Here is an 11,641-nt window from a genome sequence, read left to right on the forward strand (position 1 = left end):
TAACAAACATACTTCCCAACCATACCAAATTCCTTGGTATTTACTGGTTTTGAGGTCAAAATAATGGGGTGCCATGAATTCCTGAGTGGCCCCGTTCAATTCCAGTTTTGTTCCCTGATTTTTTCCTTTTTTTTTCTTTATTTTTATTTGCTAGTTTAATAATGGATAACATCACCACTCATCGCAGCATCAACGTGCAGAGGCATGCGTGGTGACATCAGCTTAATGAAGCAGAGGCTGTTGTTCAGAGACTCTCGGAATGTGTCTGTAATTTGAAAGCAGCTAGCAGCAGCAGTAAGGGAGCAGAAAGGACTCAGCAGAGCAAACTCCAGACTCTGCAAGTAAAAAGAAAAATTTGTAATGGGATGGTCTGGTCTTCCTGCCTGTGCAATTTAATACATTCTCAGGTTACACTACATTAAAGGGAGTTTGCTTTATTTGCTTATTATTGCCAACAGGTTATATAGGAGTTTGCTTATTATTGCTGCCAATCTATAGTGTGTGTGAAGGAGTGTTCAACCGTTCCCATTCTTAAGTGCTGCTGCCAGCAAAGTACTTATTTAATTTATTTTGTGTGTAATGGTTGAACTTCTTATTGCTTGTGTGTGTGTGAACGATTGAGTTACATTGCTGCAAGGGCTGAAGCTGAACAGTCCGCTGAACTTCTTATATAATTTATTTACACTGCCATTGCTGTTCTTATTGCCGCAGCAAATTACATTATTTAGTGTATGTGTTCTTAGTACTGTAGCAAGGTACTTATTTAGCTTCTTATTGCCTCTACAAGGTACCGCCCCAGGCAGTTCTTTCTGGTCCAGTCCTGGTCTTCCTGCTCGCGCAGTTTTTTCAGGCTGCACTACAGTAAGGGGAGTTTGCTTATTATTGCTAACAAGTTAGACAGGAGTTTGCTTATTATTGCTGCCAGTCTATTTTGTGTGTGTGTGTGTGTGTGTGTGTGTGTGTGTGTGTGTGTGTGTGTGTGTGTGTGTGTGTGTGTGTGTGTGTGTGTGTGTGTGTGTGTGTGTGTGTGTGTGTGTGTGTGTGTGTGTGTGTGTGAACGAGTGTTCAAGCGTTCCCATTCTTAAGTGCCGCTGCCAACAAGGTACTTCTTATTTAATTTATTTTGTGTGTAATGGTTGAACTTCTTATTGCTTGTGTGTGTGTGAACGATTGAGTTACATTGCTGCAAGGGCTGAAGCTGAACAGTCTGCTGAACTTCTTATTTAATTTATTTACACTGTCGTTGCCGTTCTTATTGCCGCAGCAAAGTTCCTAGTACCATAGCAAGGTACTTCTTATTTAGCTTCTTATTGCCTCTGCAAGGTACTGCCCCAGGCAGTTCTTTCTGGTCCAGTTCTGGTCTTCCTGCTAACGCAGTTTTTTAAATACATTCATGGGCTACACTACAGTAAGGATAGTTTGCTTATTATTGCTAACAAGTTACACAGGAATTTGCTTATTATTGATGCCAGTGTGTGGACCCTCAACTAGACTGAGTAGGTATTCGGAGAATTAATGAATGAATGCATAACAAAGGAACACCCTTGCTTGAACTGTTCAGTCAGTAGTTTTGATTGGTTAGGCGAATTACTACAATAAATGCTTTGCCTCTAATTAGTTTAAGGTTGGACTATAATACACACATGGCAGCACATTTAATTTATTTAGCCAGGCAAGTACGTTTATTAAATATCTGTGTGTCAAACAACTATGAGCTCATGGTCACCAAGATAAATGCCGGTTTTATCACATGCATGTCGAGTTTACAGATAACAAGAGAGCAGTGCTGCAGGAGTTAAGCTTGCCAGTGTCAGCACAGGATAAGAAGTTAGCTGTCTGACAAAACCGCCTTAAAATTAGATTGTAAAGTTGAAAATATAAGCACACACTCACTCAGTACTTTAGAACTATGAATAATTTTCATATAGTATTTTATCGGTCATGTTTGTGGTCTAAATGTATGCAAAGCAGGAAGCCGACAGTATACGTGTGTGTGGGAGGCGGGGTACAAAACATATAGTTAGTGCTTGTGTGTGTGTGTGTGTGTGTGTGTGTGTGTGTGTGTTTGTTTGTGTGTATATATATGTGTGTGTAGCTTTCAAATGTCTAGCTGTTAAGCTCATGCTTTTGGTCTGTTCCTCTTAAAAGTTGTGGTTTTCTGGCAAATCAATGAGAACTGAATTCACTAAATAATGGTGATAGTCATTTAAGTTTCAGTCTTCCTGTCTTTCAGAAAACACATGGTAACACAAAACATTTTATTTTAGCAACTTTCTAAGATTATACAAGCAGTGTTTAAAATGTGTCCCTGGATTTGGGCCTTTGTTCCCACCAATACATCTTGGCTTTTTCTGGATTTCTTGTGCTGCAAAGTTGAGAGATATAGTTGAGTGTCAAGTGGCTTTTACAAGGAGCTGAGAGCTTCACAGGAAGAGAAGTTTTAGTGTTTCTTATGGTAGGTCTGTTTGTATTGTTAGCACAACAGAAGTATATTTGCTTTTGATGTAGAAGGCTGTGGGTTCTACTCCCACAGTATGTAGATGGATTGCTGATACTGTACTGTTTTACTTTAAAGTAGATGGATGCTGCAACAGTTCTGAGAAGGTCCTCCTTTGGTAACTATGAATCTGTTACAGTTTACCACCCATTCCCTATTGCAATATTACTAGCTCATCATTTTTAATGTAACATAGGCATTTTTTTCTTCAAGGGCAACAGGCACTTTATTTATAGATGAAACAATTAAATATAAAGTTGTTTGCTAGCAGCAACCTCTTCATTAGTTACAGATCTCTTTAATGTGGAATTCTTTAGATGACTTTTACTTCTGCAGATATTGTGCATATTTATTGGTACTGGAGGATTGTAATGACAGATGTTTGAGCAGACTCTTATGACGGAAATGTTCTGAATTGGGCAGTTTTGACATAATTGGTTCATATATTTTGTTTCATTGCTTACTGGAAAAATGTTTAAAACAATAAATTTAAAATGCACTCTAACAAGTGTGCTGTATTATACAAGGAATATAATTTAATACAATCAGGAAGCTGTATCAAAGAACACACGTATGTTTTGTGTGCAAGGGGCCTATGATTTGAAAACGGCCCAAAGTTAATCTTTATCCACTACTGGCCAGATGCATTTTCTTTGAATGTGTGTTTCAATGCTGTTTCAATTAATGTGAGTTTCAAAGGCAGAGAAGTTTTAATGCTAAATCTGTTTTCATTGTGAAACTGTTTAGAAGATATCTATTAGTGTTTTTGCTATAAAATGTAAAATAAAAGTTTTAAATGAAATCCAGGCAATCATTGTAGAAGTAAAGCAGTATGCACATTACAGTGTTTATGGTAAATGGGGTGAAATAGCCAAGTAATGGCACATTGGAATGGTTGCAGGGGGGAGGGCTGTATATGGGGGGAGGGGCCCCATTCAACCATAATTTTGTGAGGGGGTAATGGTGGCAAACTCAGACAACCCCGGGTGGCACAAACTCTAGCTACGCCACTGTCATTAGGCCATGGAGAATGACTTTTGCAGGTCCTAGCAAACTATAATATTCTTTTGCTAAGATTAGAATATTGCCTACCATTAAATGCCCTACTTGTACCACAAAACGAACATACTGCAAGTCACCAACAACAAAATCCTAAGGTTCATCATCTTCCCCTTCCCAGTAAACATCATTGATACAAATTTAAAAAAATGGTTACCATTTACTACAGGGTCCAGGCCATATTTTGGTTGTCTGTTTTTCAGTTTGCATTTGAAAGTTGGTATCCCACAATTCCATTGGAGTGGGCGGGGTTACACACTTATGTATGCAAATTTTATGTTAATCAGCGTACAGATTTGTACCTATTTTTCATGGCCTTTTGTCCAGATTTTTGATGTTTCCAGGTTGAGAGGTATGATAACAAATGCAAAAATAGCTGCATCCTGACATACACTTTGGATTATCACAGTATCAAAAATGTTATTGAAGAAAACTGGGACATTGTCACAGGAAACCCTTTTCTGATTAACATCTTAGGTGAAGCCCCAGTCTTTGTTTATAGGAAGGCCAAGAACATTAGAAGGTTTGTTGAATTTTAAACCTAGACTATATAACAGAAACACTAAAAGATGTGAAACTAATTGTACATTTTGTATATTTATACAGCAAGGTGGTAGTTTTTATTGCCCTTATTTAAAGAAGAAGATTAAGACTAGTGCAGGGAGTGACTGTAACACTACAAAAGTAATTTACAGGGCACAGTACAATGAATGTGATGCATTCTTTGTGGGCAAGACTGTAAATAAACTCAAGCGTAGGATTTCATGTCATCTGTCAGAAATCCGCTCTAGATGTAAAAAATAATGCACTAGCCAAACACCTTTCCCTTCATAAAAGACACACAGGTTTTAAGTTCCAGATCCAGGATTGCATAGACATGGGTGATCTTGAAAGAGACATCCCGAATATTCTGGAGAAACGTGAACTCATGTGGCGATTAAAGCTGAACTCTTTTAGGAAGCCTGGACTAAACTAGTACTGTTCAATTAAAAGTGTACTGGAACTTAGAAAATTACCACATTATTTACATGACTAATTTTATGCTATTTTATTTTATTCTACCAGTTGGTTTTAAATACCATTTTAAATCAGTTGTAATTTAAGTGTATATTTTGTTTCTATCATCATACATTTTTGTCTTATTATTTTTTCTTTTTCTGGTTCTCTTTTTTGCACTTTATTCAAAATGATGAGTAATAACAATACTAACTAATTATTTTATAGACAGTTTTTAGGGTTCTTTTACACAGACCTGAAGAAGTCTAGAAGGACGAAATTTATCTTTGTTAACAATAGGTTATGAAAACAGAAAATGATTTTTACAGTTGATTTTTTACATGCAAAGTGTATATGTATATATTTATATAGATTTTTTTATTGCAAATGGACTAAGGTTGATATATTTCCAACCATTTAGTATATTGTCTTTGATAAAATTACAGACTTAATAATCTACTTAATAATCTGGTTAAATAAGAGGTACCACATCATTATAAATTTTATTTAAACTACATAAGGGTTATATTATTATGACAGCTACTAAGTAGGGCAGGACCAGCTCGAATGTCACACTGATGGGGAAGAGATGTGAATTTAACATGTGTACCAATAGCACTTTGTTTTACAGCACAATAAACCACTCCCTTGCTTGATAAAAAGTATATATATATTTAGAAAGCTTGTGAGGAAACTATTACTCTATTTTTGTTTTACTTGTATTGCTTGCCTGTGTACTTAATAAAGGATTTTCAACTGGAAACAGACTGCCTGCCTTGCTTGGATTACTTAGTAATTCTGTAAAATTATATATTTTTATTATTGTTTTTTTTTTTTTTTTAATGAAGACAAGTTTAAGTTTGCTATGTCTACTATTTGTCTGATCTGATTAATATACAGTGATTAACTAGAGATATATGGACTGAAAAATCTTCCACACAGAGAAGTTTCTTTACACTGTTTTGTTTTTGAACCCATTATACTTGTTTAGTGGGTTGTTTTGAGACTTCGGGGATACCACGGAGATTACTTGTTTTTTCAAATGTAAGTTTGTTTGATAAATTCGGGGGTGGTTTGAAATGCTGATCATTCAGTTTGTTGAAAGTTTGTACATTTGTGTGTGTGGGGGGTCAGAAATGTCAGTGGGGTTTGGCTAAGGACAGTTGTACTTATGTCTTTGTGTGTGTGTGTGGGGGGGGGGTTCAAGAAGTATCTTCATAATGTCCCAACAAGGCTACACAGTATGTTGTCAAGCTTGCACAAATAATATTTAGAAGTTCAGTTTAAACCTGGAAGATTGAAGAATATAGCTAATACACTTCACAGAGCTTACTTTCCAAAATGTAATGACAATTTGCTAGAGAAAGGTCTGGAAGACTTGTGGCTTACTTCACAGCTGCCAATTTCAAGTGAGAAGCTTATAAAGCTGAGGAACAGTACAAGAACAGAAAGAGGTTTGCAGTTCTTAAGACACATTCTTGTCAATCAATGGCCAAATAATAAGTTCATGCATCCAGGTATTAAGAGTATAGTTTTCACATTTGAGTGAGCTTTTGTGTATTTTAAAGACTTGATACTTAAAGGTGACAAGATTACAGTTCCGAAAAAATTTCAAGATGTAATACTTTATTTGAGTCATAAGTTTGCTCATCTGCTTTTACTGTATTTGTGTTTCCTCCTACTTTATTTTTTCTTAAAAGTACTCAATTTTATTTATTCTGCTGCATTTATTACTGCCTGGTTGTAGCCTGATTAAATTGTAAGTGTTATTCTAAGTCTTTTGGTTTAAGCACTTGGGATTCATACAGGCTATTTTGCATTAAGAAGGTTTTTGGTCTGCACTGTTGTGGCAGGACAGGTAGCTTACATCCTTCTAAGCTGGGAATTGCTGATTGAAGGTCCAGTGTCTGCTATTCTAAAAGTGTATTAGTTCTGGCTTAAGCACTTGGGATTCAGGCCAGTTATTCTACATTAAGAAGGTTTGTGGTCTGCACTCTTGTGGGAGGAGAGGCTGGATTCTGCCCTTCTAAGCTGGGAATTTCTGGTCACAGGCTTATTGTGCCTGCTTATTTGAACTTTCTTACTGAAATTGGTGTGCCTTGCTGTAGCATAGACCAGATTCAGGCCTGCTGAATCTAGCTTTATTTGTATAACTTGAGCACTGATCCAGGCCATCTTTAGTTGGAGAAGGTTCCCCTGCACCCTAGTAGCAGGAGTGTGCAGTTAGAACTTGTCTGATTGAAGACTGCTGGAACAGGGCTCAGTTTTGCGCTTTTTTTCTGGTTAATTGGGTAACTTGTTTAAATTAGTTTGTTCGTTTTCTATTGTTTTATATATATATATATATATATATATATATATATATATATATATATATATATAATTGCACTTTATTCATCTGCTTTACTGTATTTGTGTTTCTTCCTACTTTATTACTAGGGGCATTGACTACAACTCTGATTTGTGATATATAACAATAAGTATCCTTTTCTGTGCATTTAAAGTGTTTTTTGAGTGTTTCTGCTTTATTTTCTGAAAAACAAAACAAAACAAATATATATATATATATATACTTGTTTCCCGCCTTTCTAAGCTAGTATAGTCCAGTTTTCAGGTTAGTGCTGAATTCAGGGCTGTGTTACAAATCTCTGTGTTTGCCCATACCTTACTTGGATAGAAGGAAGTTTCTCTGTTCACCTGTGAGAGAGGGGAGCTTTGAGCAGCCTATCTGTCCCTGGAGGAGTGGTTTCAGCCCAGAAATTAGTAGTTTATTGGCCATTTTGGACTAATTTCTATCTCTTTCATTTCCCTGCTATAAATACCGTACTTGCCGGGTTTTGCTCGCTGGGCAGTGCCGGTTAGCTAGGGTAAAACTATTCCCGGCTCTACAAAGCCTCCTCTTCAATTTTTCCCTTGGAACTAGATAAACTTTCAACTTAAGGACTCAAGCCATTCATTTCTCAGCCCGGCACTTGCTCAAAATTTATAGCAAACACTTATAAACCCTAGCACTAGACCCTCCTGTACTGTACAGAAGGACAAGGCTCTCTATTTGACCTTACCAGCCATCCAGTAAAATAGTTCACTGTACCTATCCAGGCATGTCCAAAGGGCAGTTTCAGGTGTACTCTCCAGTCCAACTGGTGAATCTGGGCATTTTGAGGCAATGTTACAACTGCCTCATGTACACAGACAAACCCCTCCTCCTACTACCAAACACTAATACATGCAAGAGATGCAATTATACAGCCAAACTGGAGGCTAAGCTCTCTCAACCCAAGACTGCATCAGACAGTCAGTAGGAGAAGGGAAATACTTGCATCACACCACCAGTCTCACATAGACCCATTAAACCAGCACTGGCAAAAAACCCACATAAATACATGGAAACATACTCGGAGGCTCTAAATAAAAATCTTCAAAACCAACAGAGACATCCAAAGCAAACATCCAAGTAAACTCCACCCCCCCAACACAAACCATGAAACACATACTTCACAAAACCAGTATGCCATGCAATCACAGCCCTTAAGGCAAAATAACATACCCAACATGCTAGTAATAGGTGACTCTATAGTCAGGCACACTGACGTCCCACTCACTAGGCTGAATAAGAAGAAGGTTACTGTTAGCTGCCTGTCGGGAGCCAGGATCCGCCACATAACACAAGCACTCAGGTCACTCCAGAACAAGTACAAATATGACTCTGTCATTGTCCATGTTGGTGTGAATGACCTGAACCGTACCTCCCTGGACTACATGAAAAGAGACATGGAAGAGCTCTCTGATCACGTAGCCCAGGCCGGTATGACCCTGAATAGCATCCTGCCCTCACCAAGAATGATACCATGGTATAAAGAAAAAATTCTTGATTTCAACAATTGGTTAAGTTTCTGGTGTCATTCAAAGGGGATCGAATGTCTATCCACCTGGGATGACATGCTCGACAAGCCAAGCTGCTTTGCTAGAGAAGGCTTGCACCTGTCACCCTTAGGCTTTTAAATGCTGGCCAAGGCTCTTGCCACCCCATAGTGCCTTTTTTTAGGCAATGCTGAAAAGACAAACCCACCGCCATAAATAGCACAAGTAACAAAAAACTGAGGGTAATGCCACTCAATGCCAGAAGTCTAAACCTCAAAATGCACACACTCGAGGCACTCCTCAGTATGGAGAAAATTGCTATATGTGCAGTAACAGAAACCTGGTTTAAGGCTCCAGAGAGCACCCCAGAACTACCAGGCTACTACTAATACCATACATTTCGTCCACAGAGCCCAAACCGAAATACAAAAGGTGGGGGGATAACCATATTCATCAAGGATGCCCAAACCTCCAGGTTAGTGGCACAACACGATGCTTCAGAGATCATCCACGTGCAACTAACAATGGGCAAAACTGCAATTTAAACTGTAGCTCACTACAGATCACCCACCATGTCCCAGGACTCCCATTCCATGTTTCTGGAAACACTGGGAAACATAAAGGTCAATTACCCAAACATTAACTTGGAGAACTACTCAAGTACTAACTCCTTTGCCCAACATTTCCTAGAATTTATAAACTCAAACGACCTGGTTCAACTGGTCAACACCCCCACCAGAGGTGACAACATATTGGACCTGGTCATCACCAACATGGACGAATGGTGTTCCACACTGGAGGTCAACCCCTTGTTGGTTAGATCTGACAATAAACAAATCACTTTGGATATCCACATTCTGCCCCCACCCCTGGACAAGAAAACCACCATGAAAAACTTTTCAAAAGCAAACTTCATGTTACTTAAGACCGAGGTGGAAAGTTTCAAAGCCCCCATGCTGAAGGATAATGCTGTCCAAGCTGCAAAATCCTTTACTAATGCATTCTATGGGCACCTACAATAATTCATGGACCGTGCCATCCCAAGCAAAACCAAGACTCACTCCTCCAAGAAAAGGAAACCAGTCTGGTGGACTCCTGCCATAAACAAGCTATACAATAGAAGGAGGAAACTAGTACAGAAAAGAGTAAAATCCCAAAAAGGGAAGAGATCCCTGATCAGTATCAGCAAGAAACTACGATACCTCATAAAATCATCCAAGGCGAGCTTTGAAAGAAAAATTGCCAAGGACTCCAAAGATAACCACAAGGCATTTTTTAGCTATGTCAAGAATCTAAGTAGCAATGCTCAGATCTGCTCAGAGTTAGTGCAGAATGGCACAAAATACACTGATCCGACCGATATCGCCAACATCCTGGCAGACAGGTTCAGCGCAAACTTCACTCCCCTCTCACCCCCAAAAGGGCCCATAACCATACCACCAGAAGAATGTAAAGTCCCTGAAATCACAGACACTCAGGTTAAAACAGCCCTCTCCAAAGCCAAAAGCAAAGAATCAGTGGGACCGGACGGTGTTCCAGGCTGCGTCCTACACAGCTCAAAGACTAACTAACCCTTCACCTAAACACACTTTTCAAACTCAGCCTCTCCACAGGTTACGTACCCAAAGAGTGGTGCACAGCAATGGTTATTCCGCCCCACAAAGGTGGAGCCACAACAGACCCCAGGAACTATCACCCTATAATCTGACTAGCTTGGTCTGCAAGGCTATGGAGCGCATCATCATGGAACTCATTAACAGAGACATTGGGAACCTCCAAACTCTGGAACCTACCCAGTTCAGCTTTGTTAAGGGCAGATCATGCCTCCTAAACCTGGTGGACTTCTTTGAGACAGTTACCAAGGCTATAGATGAGGGAAAGGTGGTACACACAGCCTACCTAGACCTTGCTAAGGCCTTTGACACCATTCCCCATTCTGGTATTATAGACAAGCTCACCAGCCTAAACAAAACCCCTAAGTCACAACATGGGTTACCAACTTGCACATGGACAGAACCCACATGGTGAGTGTTGTGGGAGCTAGGTCCGACTCTAAACTGGATACAAGTGGCATTCCCCAGGGCTCAGTCCTAGGACCTCTCCTGTTTGGCATATACTTCTCAGAGGTGCAGGCAAGCACAGGAGGACTATGGCTGACCAAGTTCGCAGACGACTGCAAACTAGGGGCTATAATTGACTCTCCAGCTGACACAGACATCCTCCAAAAGGATCTCACTAAGATGGATACCTGGTGTCAAAATCATGGCCTCAAGCTAAACGCCAAAAAGTGCATAGTCATGCCCTTTGGAAAAAACAAAGTACCCACAAACTACCACATAGGTGGTAGTCCTCAAATACGGAAGAAGTAATAAGGGATCTGGGGACCCAAGTAGATAGTAATCTCACCTTTGATAATCACATTGCCAAAGTGGTTAGAAAATCCTTCTACGTGGCCCACCTAATCACAAAAGGGTTCGCATCCAGCTCAAAAGAGATCATTGTGCCCCTCTACTCATCACTCATTAGACCCATCATAGAGTACAATGCCCCTTTGGGATATACCTTACAAGACACCTGCAACAGCTGGAAAGACCACAGATGTACCTCAACAAGAGGATCACTGGCCTCAAACAGATGCCCTATGCAGCTCGACTGAAGAAACTCCAGCTGTACTCGGTTGCATACCGCCTACTCAGAGGTGATCTCTGCCTGACATACAAGGCCATGTCCAACCCAGAATTGATGGACATGCTCCACCTAAAGAAAACCTTATCCCCTCGAGCCCCACATTCTAGGGATCTAAACCTCACCACAACAATAAATAGGATGTGCTGGAGGGATAGATTCCTGTCCCAGAGACTTCCCATGCTTTGGAACAAGATCCCAATCTACACTAGGCAGAGCTCCTCGCTAACACTCTTCAAAAGAAACCTTGACGAGTGGATGGGAAACAGAAAGTTTACCCCGGGGATCACTTCAGTGGCTCTGCTGGACAGAGGCACAGGGAACTAATCTAAGGGGGCGGCGAAAGCCAACACATTCTGGCTAGGCTTATAAATGCCTTTGGGCAGCTAGCCTAGTACCTACCTATGAACCTATGAACCTAAGTCACATGTGGGTGTCACTAAGTATAAGGAAATAAATTAGGGGATTCTTTACTGGCCTAAGATGTCTGACCCGATTAGAGCAACTGTTTGAAAGTAAAAGTTTTTAACATTTTTGAAATCA

The sequence above is a fragment of the Protopterus annectens genome, chromosome 6.part1 (assembly GCF_019279795.1).
Source record: "Protopterus annectens isolate FY-2018-M chromosome 6.part1, PAN1.0, whole genome shotgun sequence".
Taxonomy (NCBI): Eukaryota; Metazoa; Chordata; order Ceratodontiformes; family Protopteridae; genus Protopterus; species Protopterus annectens.